Genomic DNA, 22,893 nt, shown 5'->3' on the forward strand with positions numbered 1-22,893 from the left:
CTGCCTCATGCAGCTGTGGGATTTGCATGTGAATGCCCTACCTCCAGCAGGTCCCTGTAACTAAATAAGTCTAGACGTCCTCTTTGTCTCAGAAGTATGGTTATTTTACTCAGCATGATCAATTTCCTCTGGAAAAAGTGCCATTCCTTTCTGCCTCTGAGTTGATGTGTACACGCACAGCACACGCTCAGTATGGGTCACTGGAAACCAAAACAATTTGAATAAATGTGTTGAGATAACAGATGCATGGTCACTTCTCATGTGAAAAATCAGGATTTATGTATGAAATAGAGAGAATGGATCCACAGAATTCTGTCTTCCTATACATTTATTAACTGGTTTCCAAGAAACAGGTAGAGAGGACCAAGGAGAACTTGTGTTTGGGATGTGGGACTGTATTTCCTAGCTTGACAAGTATTTGGTGGTTCCTTTTAAATATTGCTGGGTTCTAAGGGACTTAGACTTAGAATTGATGCTTTTGAACTGTGGTATTGGAGAAGACTCTTGAGAGTTCCTTGGACTGCAAAGAGAACAAACCAGTCAATCCTAAAGGAAATCAGTCCTCAATATTCATTGGAAGGACTGACGCTGAAGCTGAAACTCCAATACTTTGGCCACCTGATGCAAAGAACTGACTCATTGGAAAAGACCCTGATGCTGGGAAAGATTGAAGGGGGGTGGGGGAGAAGGGGACAACAGAGGATGAGATGGTTGGATGGCATCACCGATGCGATGGACAGGAGTTTGAGTAAACTATTGGAGTTGGTAATGGACAGACAAGCCTGGCATGCTGCAGTCCATGGGATCACAAAGAGTCAGACACGACTTAGCGACTGAACTGAACTGAAGGGACTTGCAGATGCTGGGTCCTGATCTACCTGTGAGAAGGTGGCAAAAAAATTGGAGGCTATACAGAAACCACAAGGAATCTAAGAAAACTGCATCTTTCCTAAAAATTAGGAAAGCCAACTTCCTGGCCCTAAAATCTGTCCCAGCTTTTCATTAGTAAACAGTTTCTTTTTTTTTTTTTTTTTGATCCCCAAGTGTTGTCTTCAGTAGGATTTTTTTCCCTTCAAGGAGATTTGAAAAGCCTTATGCTACGCTCTGGGAATAAGAAGAACAAGATACCACCCCTGCCTTAAGGGCACAGACAGTCTTCTGGGAAGTATAGGAACATTAATAAATAATTATGCAGAGGTGGAAGAATGCAATGATAGACTGTGACCCGTGGGAACATAACAGAGGGGAGGGGCTGGAAGACCTAATGTGTCTGTAAGTTTGGAGGATGCCAAGTGGCAAAGCTCCTTGTTCAGAGGAAGCCCTCTGAGAAATGTCACACCTCTCTTGGCAATATGCATCTGACCCTGGCCTCTTCCTAGCGGCTACTGGACCAGGCTGTGGGAAAGTTACATTTACCCAGTGGACTGGCAAGGGAGGTAGTAGGTGACAACAGCTATGTGTCTGATAGCAGTTTAATGAACAACTACCATAGAGCCCGTGTAGTGATTGATGTCGTTGGAAAACCAGTCCAGTTTCTAAACTTCTGATCCAGCGACAACTGATAATTATTGAGGGCCATGCGCCTTACTGAATGGTGGCCACAAGTCACATCATTGATTGTCACAACAGCCTTGTAGGGACACCCAAGAATCTGAAGGTCAGAGGCAGTCAACTTTTCCTTGAGGTTTTTCCAAGTCAGAGAGCTGAGAGGAAGCAGCCTACATTCAAATCCAGAGCTGCCTGACTTCAGGTTTCTCATTCTACCCGTTTCCTCACATCTCCACCTGGAACAACACAACTGCTGCTGCTGCTGCTGCTGCTGAGTCACTTCAGTCGTGTCCGACTCTGTGCAGCCCCGTGGAGAACAGCCCACCAGGCTCCCCCGCCCCTGGGATTCTCCAGGCAAGAACACTGGAGTGGGTTGCCATTTCCTTCTCCAGTGCATGAAAGTGAAAAGTGAAAGTGAAGTCACTCAGTCGTGTCCGACTCTACAACCCCATGGATTACAGCCTACTAGGCTCCTCCGTCCATGGGATTTTCCAGGCAAGAGTACCAATGTGAGTTGCCATTGCCTTTTCCAACAACAGAACTACACAGGGTAAATTATGAATGCTGCTGCTGCTGCTAAGTCGCTTCAGTCGTGTCTGACTCTATGTGACCCCATGGACTGCAGCCCACCAGGTTCCTCCGTCCATGGGATTTTCCAGGCAAGAGTACTGGAGTGGGGTGCCATTGCCTTCTCCAGAAATTATGAATAATTCAGTATATAAGTGAGACTTTTTTTTTTTGGAATGATGGATGACTCTGAAGATACTTCAGTGGCCATGATCCTCCCCATTTGCTCCAGCCACTATGGTGTCATGACAATTTTCTGTTCATGTTAAGAAAATTGTATTGGTCTCATGGCAGCTTTGAGTGTCTTAACATTTTCTCCAACTTCCTTTATCTTCCCCAAGGAAGGAAGAAGGCCAGAGATATCTTCAGAGTACTAAAACTAGCCTATATTTATTGAGAACATGCCTCCGGGTATTTTAGACAAAATAAGCTCATATTAGTGGATTTGTCATGAGCGAAACCTAGGTTAAGATTTGCGGGCTAGTCTGTATAGACTGATATTAACTTTTCCATTAAGTAAAGCAGACTGAATTACTATTTCAGAATTTGGTGATGAATGAAGAAGCATTGCAAAGATGACACCATCCTCTGTTGGTAGTGGTGGCTTATCAATTGTTTCACATTTGTGATGTGAGAGTCATGGGCATCCTAAATAGGAGAAAGGTGTGTGTGTGTGTGTGTGTGTGTGTGTGTTTCTTCCTCAAAGAATGTTAGCTGTTGGGTAGGTGGGTGGGTGTGTGTGTATGTGTGTGTGTGTGTGTGTGTCTTCCTCAAAGAATGTTAGCTGTGGATGAAATCCAAAGGAAGCTGTAAATCAAAATTGAATTCTAAGCTAAGACCGGGGACCACAGTGAACACCCTGGGAAGATTGGTCTAGAACAGAAAACAAAGACCTTGTCAGCTCTGTGAAGCTTTAGCTTCTGAACAAGAGACAGAGAACACAGCCGTTACACTGGGTCTAAAATATTATTCTATTGTCTTAGGAATCACCAAGTGGCAGCATGTTCTATTAACATATTTAACTAATATGAAAGTTGCGACTGAAAGTTCAAAAACTATGTGTTGAAGAACAGATTATAGGGATGCGCCGGGCATCTGTCCCATTCTGTGAACAGGCCTTGGAACAGATGTCTCGAATTTCTTCAAATCCAGAACATGCTGTCCAATTTTTTTTTTTTTAGTGGTAAACATACTTTTTTTTTCCTTTTTGTCACCGTTCACCAAAGTATTATATTTAATGCATAAAATATGTAAATTCTTAAAGCATCATTTTTCTCTTTAGTGAGTTTAGATATTACAAAACGGTTTAATTATAAAAACAGACAGACCTAGTCCTGGGACCTGTGCAGCTAGAAATAAATGTGCAATCAAAACTGCAATTACCTGCAGAATTTAGTGTAAACAGATCAGCAATCACATAACAAACACAGGCTAGTTTGCATTCTGATATGAATACAGTTAGATCCAAAGCAATTTTCCTTTATTTATCTTAGCTGCTCAGCATAAATAAAGCAAGGGCATTGAAGCAATTAGCATAATTAGAGTATCGTGGTCAGGCCCTGTGTGATTTCAAGAGACGTTTCACTTTAGAATTCTTTTTCCCATACAAGAGTTTCCCTGAGCCACTAAAATATCGCTTTGGGCATTTTTGTATTTCAAATTTGCAAGTTGTCAGTTTGAAAAACCCTTGACACATGGATGTGAAAGCATCTCACAGACAGCCACAGAAGGTATACCCTCAGCTTTTCATTACTAAGAAGCTGGGGAATTTCCTTTTTCAGCTCTTTCTCTTACTTGACGTTTAACCCTAGAAATGTCAGTCTTAATTATTTCCATTGCCTTCAAATTGGGTCCAAGGGTTAAAGACAACTTGTTCCAAAAAAGAAAATAGAGAATGGGAGCGTGGAGGAAGAAGAGGTTGTATCATGGTAGTAACTGAGCTGTTACTAAAAGAGCAAAGACTCTGTAACCAGCTAGCTTCTGGTGATCTGACATTTAGCAGCTCCAAATAAGGTGGTGGTCAGGGTGGGGTGAAGGACTGCCCGTGGTTCCTTGCAGGATGCTCGAAAAGCATAGAGAGTGTTCCCTGTATAGAAGAATGGTAGCTCTAACCAGTAGAGGAGGATGAAATTGGTTCAGTAAACACACAAACAGAAGAGGGTGTTTTCTGCTTTTTTATTATTATTCTTTCATACATGTAAAGGCACTTGAGAAAGGGTACCTTTTATTAACAGTTGGAAGGACCATTCTATATGTAAGAGAACTCATTCCATCCCACTGAAGGATGTTTGAATCTTAAAATAGGTTATACTTTCATTCTTTTTAATTAAAAAAATAACATAGCAAAACAATCTTTTTGTGTGCATTCCCATGAGTTTTAACACGTTGAAATTTATGTAACCATCACCACAAAAAATGTCCTCACACCCTCCCTGTTTATCAGACTCCTCCTTTACTCCAAACTCACTGATTTGTTCTCCTTCACTGTATTTCTATCTTCATGACAATGACATATAAATGGAATTGTACAGTCTGTAACCTTTTGAGACTGCTTTCTTTCACATAGCATAATGCACTTGATATTTATATCAGCAAGTCATTCTTTGTATTGTTAAGTAGATTCCATTGTATAGTTGTACCAGAGTTTATACATTGTCCCACTGAAGGGCATTTGGGTCGATCCCATTTTTTGGCATTGATGAATAGAGGTGTTATAGACATGCAGGCGCAGGATTTTGTTTGAACATATATTGTCATTTGTCTAGGCTAAATATGTAGGAGTAGGATCGCACAGTCATATGGTAAGCATGTATTTAACTTTTAAGAAACAACCAAACTGTTTCCCAGAACGGCAGTAGCATTTTGCGTCTCTGCCAAAAGTGTGTGTAGCTCAGTATCTTTGTCAGCACTTGGGATTGTCAGTAATTTTTTTTTTTTAATTTTAGTTTCTTCTAATAGGTATGTAGTGGTATCTCATGGTTTTAATTTGCATTTTGCTGATGGCTAGTGACCTTTGGCTGTGTTTATAAGTGAAGTATTGGCTACTCTGGTATCTTGCCTGTTTTAACTGGGCCATTTGTTGTGTTCTCTGTCTTAATTTATCTTTGCAAGTGTTAGAAAAATCTCAGCTGTGTATCCAGTTCTCGACTTTTGTTCAGGCAAGGTCATTCAGAGTCTCAGTTATAGCCAATACACATCATGACTAAAATTCAATTCAGATCAAAATTCCAGGCTAAAAGGACTAATAAAAAAGAAATCATTGTAGAATAAGTCAACTCTATTATTGAATTTCCAATCTTTTTATCTTTTAAAAAGTTTATTTCCTTTTTCGAGAAAACCTCTGACCCAGTCTCAATTCCTTTTTCCTTTGGTCTCTCTCTCTTGCCTCTGTTCCAGCCATAGTCAACTCTTCTATTAAGTGCAGGTTGAATGTTCTCTGCCTTGCAGGAAAATGTACAACCTCTTTCAGGTTCTCCCAGAGCTGCTGTGACATGAGTTTGAGGAAGGAAGCGTCAGTAAATAGGAGACAAAACAAATTCTTGGGATGCGGCAGATTGCTCTGGGAGACTGATCTATGGTATTTCATTTAACCCTGTGAGGACAGGTGTTGGCTCTGTTCCATAAATAAAAGACCCAGTTCAGAGGGAAAAAAGGACTTGCCCAAGTTTATAGGGTTCATAAGTCGGAGAAGGCAATGGCACCCCACTCCAGTACTCTTGCCTGGAAAATCCCATGGACGGAGGAGCCTGGTAGGCTGTAGTCCATGGGGTGGCTGAGGGTCAGACACGACTGAGTGATTTCACTTTCACTTTTCACTTTCATTCATTAGAGAAGGAAATGGCACCCACTCCAGTGTTCTTGCCTGGAGAATCCCAGGGATGGGGGAGCTTGGTGGGCTGCCATCTCTGGGGTCACACAGAGTCGGACACGACTGAAGTGACTTAGCAGCATAGGGTTCATAAGTGGCTGAACCCAGGCCTTGAACTCAGGCCTCTCCAATTCGGGAGGTTATCTATTTCTGTGCAAATTTTTAGTTATCAGAAATCTAAAGTAAATAAAGTAATTGCATAGATCCTGTTAGTCTCTACTATGGTCAGCCCTGGGAATAATATACAGAAGTGGTATTATTCTGTTTCTACCCTTTGAAAACTTCTTTTGCTGTAGTGTAGCAAGCCTTTTGCTCCTAAAAACAGTCATAAACTAAGATTTACTCATTCTGTCTCAGGAAAAGAAGTAGCCTTCTCTTGTCTAAGTGGCTTCCCCAATTTTGTTGGTCCAGAGTCCTTGAAACCCATGCTTACACTTTAAAAACAGACTTTAAAAATAATACTGAGTTATTTAAAATATCAAATTGTACAAGGGGTATGTTTTCTTGCAAAACCTCAGAAATGCATTAAACAGTGTTTCTTAATTCTTTAATTCAAGAGTTAAGGAACTAAACATAATAAATACAACTGTAAACATAAGAATGAATAGAAGAAAACATTTTTATTTTTTCATGGTGGAGAAGGGCTTCCTAAGAAAAGAAACCCAGGAATCATAAAAGACTGCAGAGGGGATTACTTTAAAAATGTGAATTATAGATAATGAAAGAGAGCACAAATAAAGTTAACAGACAAATCAGAGGCTCATAGAAAATATTTCAACACATAGAAACAAAGCATCAATATCCAAACTATATAAAGAGGCCCAACAGTTCATGGAGAAGGCCAATGTTCTGTTAGAACATAGTTGAAGGATATGAATGAGAATGCCACCAAATAAACATAGAAAAGCACTTAAAGTTTTTGCTTTTGAGATTGTCTAAGACTGATAATATCAAACGTTGGTGGAAATGTGGGGGAAGTGACACTCTCTTTTACTCTTGATGAGACTGCATAATTCTAATACCTTCTTGTAAACAATTTGGCAAAAAAAAAAAAGGCAATTTGACAGCTTCTGTTAGAATTAATCAAGTAATCCCATTTTTAAAATATTAAATTATAGAAATCTTAAAGAATCCATTGCAGTATTTCATATAATTGTCCCATACTCTTTTGAAATCACCTTCAAACGGGGGAATGGTTAGATGTATTGTAGTATATTATATTATCTACTGACATGAAATGTTGGCCAAGACATATTGTTGGATTTAAAATCAAATTATAGGATTTTATTCTATACATTGATACATATATATAGGCACATACTATATGCTATATGTGTGTATATATGTGTGTGTGTGTATATATAAGTGTATATGTATATTTCAGATCCTACCATCTCAATAAGATTAAAATTCAATAAGAGAGTGAAAATATTGGTTCCATTCTTCTCTTATATTATTCTGTTTTCACCTTCAGTGAGACTTCATGTGGAACTTTTTAAACTACTAGGTATCTATGAATTAAGAGATGAGCTCTTTGTTCTTAAGTAAATTTTGCATGGTATTCTGCCCCATATAATAATGCATATTATTCTTTTAAACAGCTATACTCTTTACCTTAATGTTACCAAATCTCCTCACTCAGCTAGATACCATGATGAGAACATTTATTTCATTACATTCACTGTCATAATCGAATATAAAATCTGCAGGGAGAAGTAATGTCCTGCCTGTTAACTATTATTGACCAGTATAACCAAATGAGTAAGAACACTTGCAGATTTCTGCTGTGTGTGGTTCTTACTGTTTCACAAAGCAATAGAAAATATTCCTTATATCAGTACTTTTTCTGTATTCAAACCGTGGCCTGCTGGAATCATCAGCCAAAGTGACCTTGAGAAACAGTTAAAAACTGACTCCAGAATGGGCCCAGTTTGAGAAGTCAGGAATGTGACCAGAATACAGTTTTGAGTGGACTAGTATTTCCCAACCATGGTTTTACCTATCACTTTTCAGGTAAGAAGTCCACAAGGGAAAATAACCAAGAAAGTGTCTCCAGCCTCTTGAATATGTAGAGCTGAAATCTTTAAGTTCTTTTTTGGAAACCTCCAAGTGGTGATTTAATTTCTTTATACTAGGAATCTAGTACTTTTTTCCTTCTTTCTGAAAATAAACAAGTAAGGCAAAAGTGACCAGTGTGTCCTCCATGACCATGTAGTGTGCACTCTCTAAGGATTTTGTGGGTGCTTGGCTTCCCTGGTGGCTCAGAGGTTAAAGCGTCTGCCTGGAATGCAGGAGACCCTGGTTCGATCCCTGGGTCGGGAAGATCCCCTGGAGAAGGAAATGGCAACCCACTCCAGTACTCTTGCCTGGAGAATCCCATGGATGGAGGAGCCTGGTAGGCTACAGTCCATGGGGTCGCAAAGAGTCGGACACGACTGAGCAACTTCACTTTCACTTTCTTTCACTTTGGCTGTAAACTCCGGAGCATACTCTAAGCAGGGACTCCCATGGGCACAGCGGGCAGAGGAACCTTGCCATGCCGCTGCGTTTGGGTGGAGCCACCTCAACTCTTTCCAGAACAGGTACTGTGGCTTTTCTGGAGCCATGAGACAGAATGCTTGTCATAAGATGAGCGCATAGCAAGGAGTAACAATAGCATTTAATATTCTTCTCACAAGATTCAATGAAAGATTTTGAAAAGAACTAAAAATCAGAGTAAAACATTATTCCATATGCTTTGTCATTATGAAAAGATACCATCTAAGTCTTTTTGGTATAGTGAGCAAAGCCAAGTGAAATATTTATTCAAATTCTATAATGGGAACTATGTATATGAGATGATATATATATACATACATACATGTATAATCTATATATCTATAGGTTATATATATATATATATGTGTACACACACACATATACACAGACAGACAGAAATTAAAATTAGCACTTACTGAAAAAAATCTGGATAAAGACCTCTTCATGATTTTGAAATCTCTCTTTTCACTATAATTCTAGTGCAGCATCCTTTGACACATGCCTTTCTAGATGGCCTCCAAGTTTGAGTAAAGATTAATATGAAGTTTAGCATCATAAGAGGCAGTAAAAGGAATAGTTGAGTGAAACTGCTACGAGGTGAGACACAGAGCAGATATAAGGCCAGCAAACCTTTTGGTTGAATAACTTCCATATCAGTCTACAGAGCAGAGTAACTAGAAAGGTGTCTTATAAAAATGTACATGTAGAGACTTTAAATTTCATGAGGAAAAACAGGTTATTTCTGTCTGGTTCATACTATCTTTGGTCCCTCAAAGCTAGGTCAGTTAAGCAACATAATAGTTATTTAATAAATATTTAATAAATAATTAATTAACATGTCTAGATAAATTAATAAAATTTATCTCTGGATTACAGGTGATTTGTAGTCCCTAATTTTGCTTATTTGCACACTAATTCTTCTATAATGAAGATGAATTACTCTTAACGTTGAAAGAAGATTGCATTTTGCCATTATTGAAAGGTCCCTGGAACACACTTAAATTTTTCCACTTAGGATTAAATTTCTCCACTATTAATTAAAGCAAAATTCTGTCTTTCATTCGCAAAAATCTGCTTCTTCAGGGCATATGTGTGTGTTAGTTGCTTAGTCATATCTGATTCTTTGTGACTCCACGGACCTTAGCCCGCCAGGCTCCTCCGTCCATGGAATTTCCCAGGCAAGAATACTGGAGGGGGTTGCTATTTCCTTCTCCAGAGGATCTTCCCAACCCAGGGATCGAACCCAAGTCTCCTGCATTGCAGGCAGATTCTTTACCGTCTGAGCCACCAGGAAGCCCTATAGCTTGGCCTATTTTCCTATCAGAGTTAATAAGTCTGGGGACTCACCCATGCTCCCCTGCCCTGTCCTCCCCCTGTGACTGAGAATATGTGTTCAGAGCCCAGTGCTCAGGGTTAGGGACACAGAACACTCTTCTTTGGCTGCAGAACACAGTGAAAGTGCTCATCTGAGGCCTCAGGCTCCTGACCTTGGCCCTGTTACACAGCTTCTTTGAAGCAGCTGAGCTAAGCCCCAGTCATGCTAATGAGTTCGTCATTAGACCTGAGATGAGCAGGATTGTGACCTGATCTTGGTCGTGGTCCATGGCAGTTGTGGAATGTTAAGATCCCCTGAGAGAGATTCGGTTCATAAACATGTAAAGTGAGGGTCGGGATGCACCTCTATTGAGACCATAATAATATTAAATGCCTATTTGTAATTTTAAAAAAAGATCTCCATTGATAGGCTCAACACTGCTACAATGATTATTTATTAAAAACTTTTGTTTAAAATATTATTAAAATATCTCTATTTTATATATGGAATATGGTAATAATCATAAAGAGTAGAGGAATGGAGTCATAACTTAGGAGAGCACAGAGTGCTACACTGTATTTTTCCCAATGAAATGCGGAGATACAGAAATATTATCATGATTTGTGTTATAACACTGGAGTCAGAACTAATACCAAGGACTGTTTTCTCACCTTGATGCATGGGCTTTAGCTATGCACTTCCCATCAGCACTAATGGAAGATTCAAGGCTAAGCGCCAAGGATAAAACTGAGGCTATAATGCAAGCTTTGGATGCTGTCTGTTTGGAAACTGGTTCTCATTGGTATTTTATGTGCTTTGAAGGTTCCTGCTGTTACACTTTTAAAATTCTACTTTCAGTTATGGTAAAAAGATAAGATTTCAGAGTAAATAAAAGATGGAGCCTAATTTTTTCTATTGTTTCCAATAGAATGAAATGGTGATTTCGAATTCCACCCGAAAGATGGACCTAAAAGTTCAGCTAAAAGATATTACATATGTGTGGCTAACACAGTATCTAGAAAATTCAGTTATCCATCTATCTGAAAAAGAAATTGATGGACATTTGCCTGACTGTCTATCCAATTACCAGTCTATTTTTTTTCCTAAGCTGCTTTAATACATCAGTGGTATTCCTGTATTATGAAAATACAGGAAAGCCCTAGAACTATTTCACATGGTCATAATGAGCATGAATTGGAAATTAATATATATGATAGAAATAGTGAGTAAATATGATGGTGTGTATCTTCTCCCTCTACATACACAGTGTTTCCATACCCCAGAAGAAAATTTAATCTTCTATGGCTAAAATACTTGGAATTTATTTCTTCTGCTTGCTTAACATCAATAAATGAGTAGATTTTGTCTGCTTTAATAGTTCTGTTCTTTGTTTAATCATTTGTATATTTAGCTGATGGCAGCTGCCCTAATTTAGGGCACATTAGAATGTACCAGCCACTTCACTTTTGAGGATAAAAACTAAACATATCAGTGTTTTACTTTGACATGTTCAAATAGACAAAAGTTCCTAGGGTGTATTATTGTTAATAGTAAGGTGGTAAATAGAGATTTTAACACAGGCATAAACATTCAATAGGCCAGTTAAGAGGATGGCTAGTTCATAGATGAATGGGCATTAATTGGAATTGCAGTTTCCTTATATGTGAACCAAAGCCTCTTTGAATATTAAGTCTATATGCTGGTAAGGTCATCAGTCTTACTTTAAAGGCTCACTTTGGGGGAGAGCATCATAGGTGATGATGAAGATGCTAAATGAGCAATGCAGTTGAGAGAGGGACGCATAAAGGAACACCCAACTTTGATCCCATCTATGAGCAGATCCTTCTCAGTCAGACAGAGTAATTCATGGAGTCACTAACTCCTCAGTCAATTACACCCACTCCCAGAAGTCCACTGTGAAGGCACTGCTGTCCAGAGAGGAGGAACCCACTTGATATTGGACAGGAAAAACAGTGACCTCAAGAGTGAATCAAGATGCCTGTGCCAAGCAGAGCACTCATAGGTGGAAACACTAAGTGTGCAAAGGCTATAGCCACAGAGCACAGTGCTGGGGCTCCGCATTAGCAGTGGGAGTCTTGAGCTGGCTGGTTAGCCGCAGCCACGTGTTTAGCAAAGCTTTCAGCTTCCCTCCATTCAGTGCAGTTCAGTCCAGTCACTCAGCTGTGTCTGACTCTTTGCGACCCCATGGACTTCAGCACACCAGGTCTCCCTGTCCATCACCTACTCCCGAAGTTTGCCTAAACTCATGTCCATTGAGTCGGTGAGGCCATCCAACCATTTAATCCTCTGTCGTCCCCTTCTCCTCCCACCTTCAATCTTTCCCAGCATCAGGGTCTTTTCCAATGAGTCAGCTCTTCGCATCAGGTGGCCAAAGTATTGGAGTTTCAGCTTCAACCTCAGTCCTAAAAATGAACATTTAGGACTGATCTCCTTTAGGATGGACTGGTTGGATCTCCTTGCAGTCCAAGGGACACTCAGGAGTCTTCTCCAACACCACAGTTCAAAAGCATCAGTTCTTCAGTGCTCAGCTTTCTTTATAGTCCAACTCTTACATCCATGCATGACTACTGGAAAAACCATAGCCTTGACTAGACGGACTTTTGTTGGTAAAGTAATGTCTCTGCTTTTTAATATGCTGTCTAGGTTGGTCATAAATTTCCTTCCATGGAGTAAGTCTTTTAATTTCATGGCTGCAATCACCATCTGCAGTGATTTTGGAGCCCCAAAAAACAAAGTCTGTCACTGTCTCCACTGTTTCCCCATCTATTTGCCTTGAAGTGGTGGGACCGGATGCCCTATCTTAGTTTTCTGAATGTTGAGCTTTAAGACAGGTTTTTCACTCTCATCTTTCACTTTCATCAAGAGGCTCTTTAGTTCTTCACTTTATGCCATAAGGGTAGTGTAATCTGCATATCTGAGGTTATTGATATTTCTCCCGGCAATCTTGATTCCAGCTTGTGCTTCATCTAGCCCAGTGTTTCTCATGATGTACTCTGCATATAAGTTAAATAAGCAGGGCAACAATACACAGCCTTGACATACTCCTTTTCCTATTTGGAACCAGTCTGTTGTTCCATGTCCAGTTCTAACTGTTGCCTCCTGACCTGCATACAGATTTCTCAAGAGACAGGTCAAGTGGTCTCGTATTCCCGTGACCTTCCCTGGGTCATGACGAACTTCAGGTTGTGATGACATGGGCCATAAGCCTATCAGACCAGGTTTTATTTGAACACCAGGAAATGAATGAAAGTGAATGTCTCTCAGTCGTGTCTGACTCTGTGACCCCATGGACTATCCAGTCCATGGAATTCTCCAGGCCCGAATACTGGAGTGGGTAGCCCTTCCTTCTCTAGGGGATCTTCCCAACCGGGATCGAACCCAGGCCTCCCGCATTGCAGGTGGATTCTTTACCAGCTAAGCCACAAGAGAAGCCCAAGAATACTAGAGTGGGTAGCCTATCCCTTCTCCAGGGGATCTTCCCAACCCAGGAATTGAACTGGGATCTCTTGCATTGCAGGCAGATTCTTAACCAACTGAGCTATGTGGGAAGGAAATGAACAGATTGGTCTTTTTTTGTGTCAGTTTGAACAACCAAAAATACTCCTGTATTTAGGTAGTGTCGTCAGTGCTAACTGGTCATCTTTATCCTACTCAGTGCTTCCTATACTGTCCCTAGATATTAGGCCCAAGAGAGAGTGACAGCCCCAGGATCCAGAAGGACCAGATAGTTAAAATCTATAAACACAGGATAACACCAGCAAATGTTAATATAATAATATTCGCATTTAAATAATATAAAATCAAAAGGATCTAGAGAATCTCACTTTGCTCAGAGGAATATGGCTTGAGTCAGGCCTCTCTGTCCCTGCTCAGTTGTGTTGTTAGCCTGTGCATGCATGCCTGCTAAGTCACTTCAGTCATGTCTGACTCTCTGCAACCCTATGGACTGCAGCCAGCCAGGTTCCTCTGTCCATGGGATTCTCCAAGCAAGAATACTAGAGTGGGTTGCCATGCCCTCCTTCAGGAAGGCCCTAACCAAAAGCTAATATAAGGCCCCAACATTCCTGCACTCAGCAGTTTACAAATCTCTTTGGAATGGAGGAGTAAATAATTCCTTAAACGGTTTGGCTCTTCTAGTCTTCTGTCTTGGACAGCTGTCAACAGGAACCCCCCAGTCATCTAGTATTAAAATCTCCTGTCACAGAGGGACCTGTCACCTAAGCCCTTGACATAGGACCTATGAGAATTATTTTTACTTCTATTCTTAGCAAGCACTGACAACTATCTGGAAAAGATGGGACACCTAGGAGAATGGAACCCTATTACTCCTAAATTCAGCCTCTGGTTATGTACTTGATAAAATTCTTTTCTTGAGAAACATCAGTTGCAAAGCATTCCCTTATAATGCATTCTTAAGATAATTTAGCACTACCCACCATAACAATTGTGAGAAATTATATTTTTTTCTTGAAAAATTCAGTTACCCACCCCAACACTCGATAATTTGTAAGTGTGGCCTATCAATTCATATAATTTCTGTGACAAAGCATTAGTGATCTTATCTTTCTTAAGAGCTGTTTACTGTTTGCCTTATGTGGGCAACCTTAAGCATCACCTCGTCAACTCTTAAGCTGTGTGTATCCCGCAGAAGGAGGGGGGCAACGGAGTTCATGAGTGCTCAGGGAGACGTGGGCAAGGGAAGAGATGGTGCTGGAGAGACCCTTCCCTTCCCCTGGCTGTCTCCGGCTTCCTCCTGCATGTTCCCTGCACTGCTGTCTGCACGGGCCAACCCACCCAGAACCAGAGGACCCAAGCCTACTGCCCTGTCGGATCCACTTTGCAGTGAAGGAAGGGGATGTTTGGATCCATAGAAGGGGGGAGCGGAAGACAGGGGTCGAGGGCAAGATTTTTTTGATCACCACGGAAATTGAAGAGAGAGGAATCTGAACTCGAGAGGGAGGTGATGCAGTCTCCAAGAAGGCAATTAAGTCGACAAGGGGTGTGGGAATTAGGGATCAAACCTGTAAGGCGAACAGGTTGAGTGGTCTCAGACAAGGTACAGTGAGCCCTAGTGCCTCATTTTCCTTCTCTCAAGCACAGGCAGTGTTACAATTAATTAATCTGGCAGGGTGTTTAGAGATCTACCCTTGAGAAACTTAAGCAGGGTACTTGCAGGGTTTGTCTGGCTGTCATTCTTGTTTCTAGAAAAAAGGAAACCTTCCTAATATTTTTACCAGTCCCCCAAACCCCCATACCTCAAAATAACAAAGAAGTCAAAGTAACCTGTTGGCTTTATCCGCTAAGTATTTACACTCACTTGATTCAAACCTTGCCTTGCGTCAGCCTTCCCGCTGAGCACAAATACTATGTTTCTGTCATTAACATTCTCTGCTGGTCTGAGTTTCCGGTGATCTTATCCTAACCTTATTGTTATTTCTGAATATTATGCAGGGCTGATGATGGCACTGTCTTGGCATTTGTCTTTCTTTGGTTGGTTGGTTGGTTGTTAGGATGTTCTTTGTGCCTGGTTATAATGCTTCCTGTAGCAACTCCCCTGAAGTTCTCAAAAAAATCCCCCAAATCTGACCTTTTGGCACGACAAGTCTGCTGCTTCTGAGACTGCTTGCCAACCCAGCCTCACTCTGCCCTCACCACTTTACAATTTCTTTCCTTCTTTTTGGCAGAACAGAAATGTCCAAGTTCTGTATATTTGCTTATAAATACACGACTCGGCTGTGTTCCCATCCTTTGTGTCAACAGGAAAATTCCCTTGTTCTATGTTTAGCTTGAATAATTACCAAACTGTTTATGATTAGAATGTGAGGATGTGACCTCACAGCAATTTTTTCATTTCCTTTCTCTGTATTTAATACATTGCAGAAACGGAAAATAACAAATCTGTTCTCTCTCTCTCTTTTTTTTTTTGATGCTTATCAGTAATGGAAACATTGCAAAACAATCAGCCCAATACCTATGCTTTGTTCATTTATTGCCTTCTCTGAAGATAAATTGACTGTACTCAACTCTCTTCAGCATTTTTCTTCACCTAGATATTATTGCCTTGTGCAGCCACCCCAAGGTGACTGTTATCACTTAATTAAATCCTTGCACGCTGGGAAGAAAAAACAACATTGTTCCTTCATAACCCCAAGGAGCCTATTTTTAAGCCACTAAGCCTTTTCCCTGTTTTATTAACTTATTCCTGGCTACAACAAGACATACTTTTGTTGATGAGCACAATGTTGTATTAGCTTTTTATTTTCTGGGTAAACTTATCTATTCTCTGGGAAGAGGAAAAAAAAAAAGAATGGACATTACCAGAGAAGAGAAAAAAAATGGGGTCCGTTCAACCTCCCTGATTCTAATACAGGTCTCTGTAAACACCAAGCTAGAAACTAGGAGCAGGGGGATTCGGCGAAGGGAATGAGAAAATAAAATGTAAACATAAAATGGGAACAAGACAAAAAGTAAAATGACGTGTCTGTCTGCTGGGGCAGCATGCCAGCTAGAGGACACCACTGCCAAGCTAAGGGAGCCAGGCATGCAAGTTACATACTGTGTTTTGGTTTTTATTTTTTTTCAGTAGAGACCTATTGGTGCTTCTCTCTGTTGCTGTCCAGAGTAACATCACTTTATTAAGCTCTAGCTTAATGTGTTTATCTTCTTCCTATTCAGGATTCCTTCTTTACCTTTTAGTATTGGACCCCCCATTATCAACCAGTTGTGTACTTATGTATGTTTCCGGCCATCAAAGAAGTACCACTGGGGTGTGTTTAGAAGTGTGTGCAATAGTGTGTGGGCACGCACACAGGTTAACAATGGGATGGCAGTTCTAAGTGCAGTACTCAGTACTTGATATCAAAAAGTTCACTTGCTGCCATGGAGCGATTTGTTCATGCATAGTAAACAATGCACCTTTTCGTTTGTTTCTAGTCCATTAAACCATGGACCAGAAAATGGGTCTGTCACTTCTAAAATTTGGACCTAAGGAAGCATATGTGTTTATTCATGATGTTAAATCATTTTACCACACGCTGTGTTCACCAACAGAGTAAATGCCGCTTAAAGCTGTAATATTGGCAAGAGCGGTTAATGCTGTGACAAGCTGGGGTTGGATAGAGACCTGGTTCTTAAATAGTTGGATAATTAAACTATCTGAGCAATGGCTGATCATTGCCCACAGGTTACATATTTCTCAGCTCCACACACAGGACACACGACTGTGAGCACTGGCTCCCTCCCTCACACGGTGCAGGGGATGTTGAGCAGCCCAGTGGCCCCGTATCTGAAGGGGGAAAAGAATAAACACCTCTAGGATAATATGAGAATGAGCCCAATGAATGCCTGTGAAATGTAACGAAAGGGCCCCCTGTCCAGACACCAGGGCTTGTCTCTTACTTGGCACATGTGAACCTCCACCACGTACTTACATGGAGTGACTGAAGATCTCCATGAGTTACTTCTTGGGTTCAGGTCAGGTCTGCTGTAGCTGCCTTCTTGCCAGCCACGTGGATACCTGTGGCTATGTTTATTTCAGCATGCTCAATGGAGTGCACTGGTTTAGCTTTTTTCCTCTGCAGTTAATTTCTTTTCCTTTGTAATAGCATTATGAATATCTCACTGAGGCAGTGTAGAGCCCTGGCAGGCAGTGCCCTTTGTAGCACTGAACTGTGCTACCATTTGACTTTCACCCTGAACTATGCTTGTCTGAAGCATGTGCTTGGTGTCATGATGAAGTGAGTGCGGAGGTATATTTTGAAACTTTGGTTTCAAGTTCCGATTTTGTTGTCTGAAACTCTTCATGGCTTTCTCCTGATAACCTTAGAACACAACCTAGAATCATCATTGAGTATTTGTCTGTCTGTCTCGCTGTTACACACACATATTCATTCACCACCATCCCAACCTCCCCAAGTTCAGGCTGGGTCGTTCTTAAGCTACCCTTCTAGGCAATGTATATATACCTGGCCTTCCAGAATGTCCGATCAAGAGGCAGCCCAGATGTCCTCAACCACCATTTTTGTTCCTAACAGTGTCAGGGAATGCTTCCTTTCCCACCCAGATTCTGCATTTGCCCTTCACAAACAGAAAGACTGGCTGCCAGCCTTTGCAGAGGACCCTCACCCAAGCTCACAGCACCCCCAGGGCTCCTCCAGGCTGAATAATCCCGTCCATTTAACCATTCCATAAAAAGTCTTATGTTTCAATTATCTAATCATTTTTTCAGCTTTTCTTTGAACCCTTTCTTAATTCTTCTTTCAGTAAAGCATCTAACCCCAGAACTGAATTTATTGAAGATCTAAACAGAGCAGAATTCTTTAAAAATTTCCCAAAATACAGTTGATTACAATCTTGTGTTCATATCTTCTGTACAGAAAAGTGATCCAGTTATACATACATGTACATTAACTTTCCTATTCTCTTCCATTGTGGTTTATCACAGGATATTGAATATATTTCCCTGTGCTATACAGTAGAACCTTTTTAAAAGATAGAATTTAAAAAATCAGTGTCAGTGGCTCTCATTGATAGGCATTTAACATAAAAATAGTGAGTTGATTACTTGCCCCACAGAAAAGAACTGGTGGCACACACACACACACACACACACACACACACACACAATGGGAGGGAAGTGTTGGCCTTTTGCACAGCCCTGGAAGGCAGGAGACACTCTCTAGGACACTGTGACCTCTGCTTGCTGAACACGGGGTAGCCAGCAGCCTTGACGTCTCTCATATACCTGAGAGGATGGGTGTTACTTGAAGGTAAACAGAACTCAGGCAAAAATCGTCAAATGGATGAAAGACTTCAACTTTGGGCATTCTTTATTCTCTTTCCTTGCCCCTCTTCCACGTGCCCTCCTGTCTGTACAGTGATGAGTGTGCACGCCAGGTAAAGCATGCTGCCGCCAGAGAACGTCAGTGGGAAATGCTTTCCTCCATCCTTTATCTTGTTGCACACTCTCTTTCTCCATTCTCATCTGGAACACAGAATCAGAGGAAGCTTAGAGATAGTTTTCTCTCTAGCCCATATCCACTTCCATCTGCTTCCAGTTATACTTGAAGAGGAAGTAGTGGAAGCAATCCTGAATTAGTATAAAACAGTATATTCAATAGTAACGTACAAATAAAAACTGTTACTATTAATATCCTCGCTGATTCAATACCTAGAACTTTATCCATTCTTGCTTTAAATTCTTTTGGATTTTTCTGTCAGGGGTGCTCAGGGCTGGTGCACTGGGATGACCCTAAGGATGGGATGGGGAGGGAGGAGGGAGGGTCAGGAGAGGGAACACATGCACACTCACGGCTGATTCCTGTGAATGTATGGCAAAAACCACCACAATATTATAAAGTAATTAGCCTCCAATTAAAATAAAGGAAAAAAAAGATTTTTCTGTCAGTCTCTTACCCTTTTGCCTAGGTGAGTATTTGAATACAACTTGCTTTCCTGGGACTATTAGATTTTTATTTCCAATACTGTTTGGTTTTAGGAGAATTGCTTTTCTGTATATTGTCAGTATATTAATGCATATGCACTATTTGGGTTAAAAGAGGAAGAGTTGCCTAGGAATCAACCTATGTAAAACATTGCCCCTGTGGAATGAGATCTACCCAGTAGATTATGATTTAGCAAAGTGTGGCTTAACCCATGTCTGGCAGACTGTCAAGTGTTGCTATATTCTTTTTGTTGGCTGAGGTCACAATCAGAGAAGATAACAACCATCTCTTTGCCCCAATTCTGCTCTGGACATGAACCTGAGCACCATTTCTCTGCCCCCTGTCCCTGGGAACTCAGATCTATAGGAGAGCCAATGGTAGCAGTTGGTTACCAAAAAGTTAAAAATCTCTGCCATGAAAAAATGTGGTCCAAGTCTACAGACTTGGAAAAAACTATATAAATTATATGCAGAGTACATCATGCAAAATGCTGGAATGGATGAAGTACAAGCTGGAATCAAGATTGCTGGGAGAAATATCAATAACCTCAGATATGCAGATGACACCACCCTTATGGCAGAAAGTGAAGAGGAACTGAAGAGCCTCTTGATGAAAGTGAAAGAGCAGAGTGAAAGAGTTGGCTTAAAGCTCAATATTCAGAAGACTAAGATCATGGCATCCAGTCCCATCGCTTCATGGGAAATAGATGGGGAAACAGTGGAAACAGTGACAGACTTTCTTTCCTTGGGCTCCAAAATCACTGCAGATGGTGACTGCAGCCATGAAATTAAAAGATGCTTACTCCTTGGAATAAAAGCTATGACCAACCTAGCCAGCATACTAAAATGCAAAGACATTACTTTGCTGACAAAGGTCCATCTAATCAAAGCTATGGTTTTTTCCAGTAATCATGTGTGGATGTGAGAGTTGGACCGTAAAGAAAGCTGAGCATCAAAGAATTGATGCTTTTGAACTGTGGTGTTGGAGAAGACTCTTGAGAGTCCCTTGGACAGCAAGGAGTTAAAACCAGTCCATCCTGAAGGAAATCAGTCCTGAGTATTCACTGGAAGGACTGATGCTGAAGCTGAAACTCCAATACTTTGGCCACCTGATGTGAAGAACTGACTCACTGGAAAAGACCCTGAGGCTGGGAAAGATTGAAGACAGGAGGAGAAGGGGATGACAGAAGATGAGATGGTTGGATGGCATCACCGACTTGATGGACATGAGTTTGAGCAAACTCTGGGAGTTGGTGATGGACAGGGAAGCCTGGCGTGCTAAAGTCCATGGGGTTGCAAAGAGTCGGACACGACTGAGTAACTGAACTAAACTGAAGTCCACAGAGTCAATATATAGAACACAGGGTGCATTTGTGTTCCTGTCATACAGCTCCCACTTGCTAACTAAATAATTGCAGTTTCCTCATCTCAAACAGGGATAATGAGAGAGTATACAGGCATAAGTTATTTTATTGTGCTTTGCTATATTTGCACTTTAAAGATACTGTGCTTTTTTACAAATCAGACATTTCTGTCAACTCTTCATCTAGCAAGTCTACTGGTGCCATTTTTCCAACTGTATTTGCTCACTTGGTGTCTCTGTGTCAAATTTTGATAATTCTTGCAACATGTCGCACTTTATCATTCTATTTATTACGATGATCTGTGATCAGTGATCTTCCATGTTAGTATTGTAATTGTTGTCAGGCACCAAGAACTGTGCCCATATAAGATGGCAAATGTAATTGATAAATTTTGTGTGTATTCTGACTGTTGTTTAGTCGCTGAGCTGTGTCTGACTCTTTTGTGACCCCGCAGACTGTAGCCCTCCAGGCTCCTCTGTCCATGGGATTTCCCAGGCAATGAAACTAGAGTGGGTTGTCATTTCCTTCTCTAGTGTCTGACTACTCTACCAGCCACCATTCTTCATCTCTTCCCCCCTCCTCAGGCCTCCCTATTCCCTAAGACACAATATTGAAATTAGGCCAGTTAATAACCCTACAATTGCCTCTGAAGTGTTCAAGTGAAAGGAAGAGTCACATATCTCTCATTTTAAACCAAAAACTAGAAATGATGAAGCTTAGCGAATAAGGCATGTTGTAAGCCAAGATAGGCTGAAAGCTAGGCCTCTTGTGCTGAACAGTTTGTCAAGGTGTGAATGAAAAGCAAAAGTTCTTAAAGGAAAACAAAGTGCCACTGCAGTGAACCCATGAATGATAAGAAAGCAAAAGAGCCTGATTGCTGATCTGGAGACAGTGTCAGTGGCCTGGATAGACAAACCAACCACAACATCCCCTTAAGCCAAAGTCTAATCTAGAGCAAGGCCTTAACTCTTTTCATTTCTTTGAAGGCTGAGGGAGGTGAGGAAGCTACAGAAGATGAATTTGATGCTAACCACGGTTGGTTCATGAGGCTTAAGAAATCAAGCCATCTACATGAAATAAAAACAAACGGTAAAGCAACAAGTGTCGATGTAGATGCTATACCAAGTTGTCCAGAAAGTCTAGCTAAGATCATAAATGAAGATGGATACACTTAACAACAAATTTTCAGTGTAGATAAAACAACATTCTATTGAAAGAAGATGCTACGTAGAACTTTCATAGCTAAAGAAAAGTCAAAGCCTGGTTTCAAAGCTTCAAAGACAGGCTGACTCTCTTGTTAGGGGCTAGTGCAGCTGGTATTAACGCCAGTGCTCATTTACCATCATGAAAATCATAGGGTCCTTAAGCATTATGCCAAATGTACTCTGCGTGTGCTTTGTAAATGCAACAACACAGCCTGAATGACAATACATCTGTTTACAACATGATTTAAAGAATGTTTTAAGCCCACTGTTCAAACCTGCATGTGTGCGAAGTTGCTTCAGTCATGTCTGACTCTTTCCAACCCTACATACTGTAGCCCACCAGATTCCTCTGTCCATGGGATTCTCCAGGCAAGAATACTGGAGCAGGTTGCTGTGTCCTCCTCCAGGAAATCTCCTCAACCCAGGGACTGAACCCGCATCTCTTATGTCTCCTGCATTGGCAGGCGAGTTCTTTACCACTAGTGCTACCTAGGAAGCCCCTGTTGAAGCCTACTGCTGAGAAAAAAAGATTCCTTTCAAAATTTCACTGCTCATTGACAGTGAACCTGGTCACCCATGAACTCTAATGGAGATGTGCAACAAGAGGCATGTTGTTTTCATGCCTGCTAACATAATGTGCATTCTGCAGCCCATAGATCAAGGGATCATTTCAACTTTCAAGTGCTGGTATGTGAATATGTTCTCTAAGGCTATAGATGCCATACATAGTGATTCCTCTGATGGATCTGGGCAAAGGCATTGAAAACCTGGAAAAGCCATTAAGAATATTTGTGGTTCACGAGAAGAGGTCAAGATAGCAATGTTAACAGGAGTTTGGAAAAAAGTTGATTCCAGCTCTTATGGATGACTTTGAGGGTTTAAGATTTCAGTGGAGGAAATAACTGCAGATGTGGTTGGAAATAGTATGAGAATTAGAATTTGAAGTGAAGCCTACAGATGTGACTGAATTGTTGCAATCTCATGATAAAATTTCATCTAATGAGCTTCTTCTTATGGATGAGCGA

At 40.9% G+C, this 22,893-nt stretch overlaps 1 protein-coding gene and 1 non-coding gene across 10 annotated transcripts in view; both read left to right on the plus strand.

Moving 5' to 3' along the window:
* Positions 1-22,893, plus strand: part of NPAS3 (neuronal PAS domain protein 3) — a 966,851-nt gene that overhangs the window by 663,398 nt on the left and 280,560 nt on the right. The gene's annotated exons all lie outside the window — the stretch shown is intronic.
* TRNAS-GGA (transfer RNA serine (anticodon GGA)) lies at positions 8,234-8,305 on the plus strand. Its single transcript has one exon. It is a non-coding gene; the product is annotated as a tRNA-Ser (tRNA).

Source organism: Ovis aries, chromosome 18 (genome assembly GCF_016772045.2).
Source record: "Ovis aries strain OAR_USU_Benz2616 breed Rambouillet chromosome 18, ARS-UI_Ramb_v3.0, whole genome shotgun sequence".
NCBI lineage: Eukaryota > Metazoa > Chordata > Mammalia > Artiodactyla > Bovidae > Ovis > Ovis aries.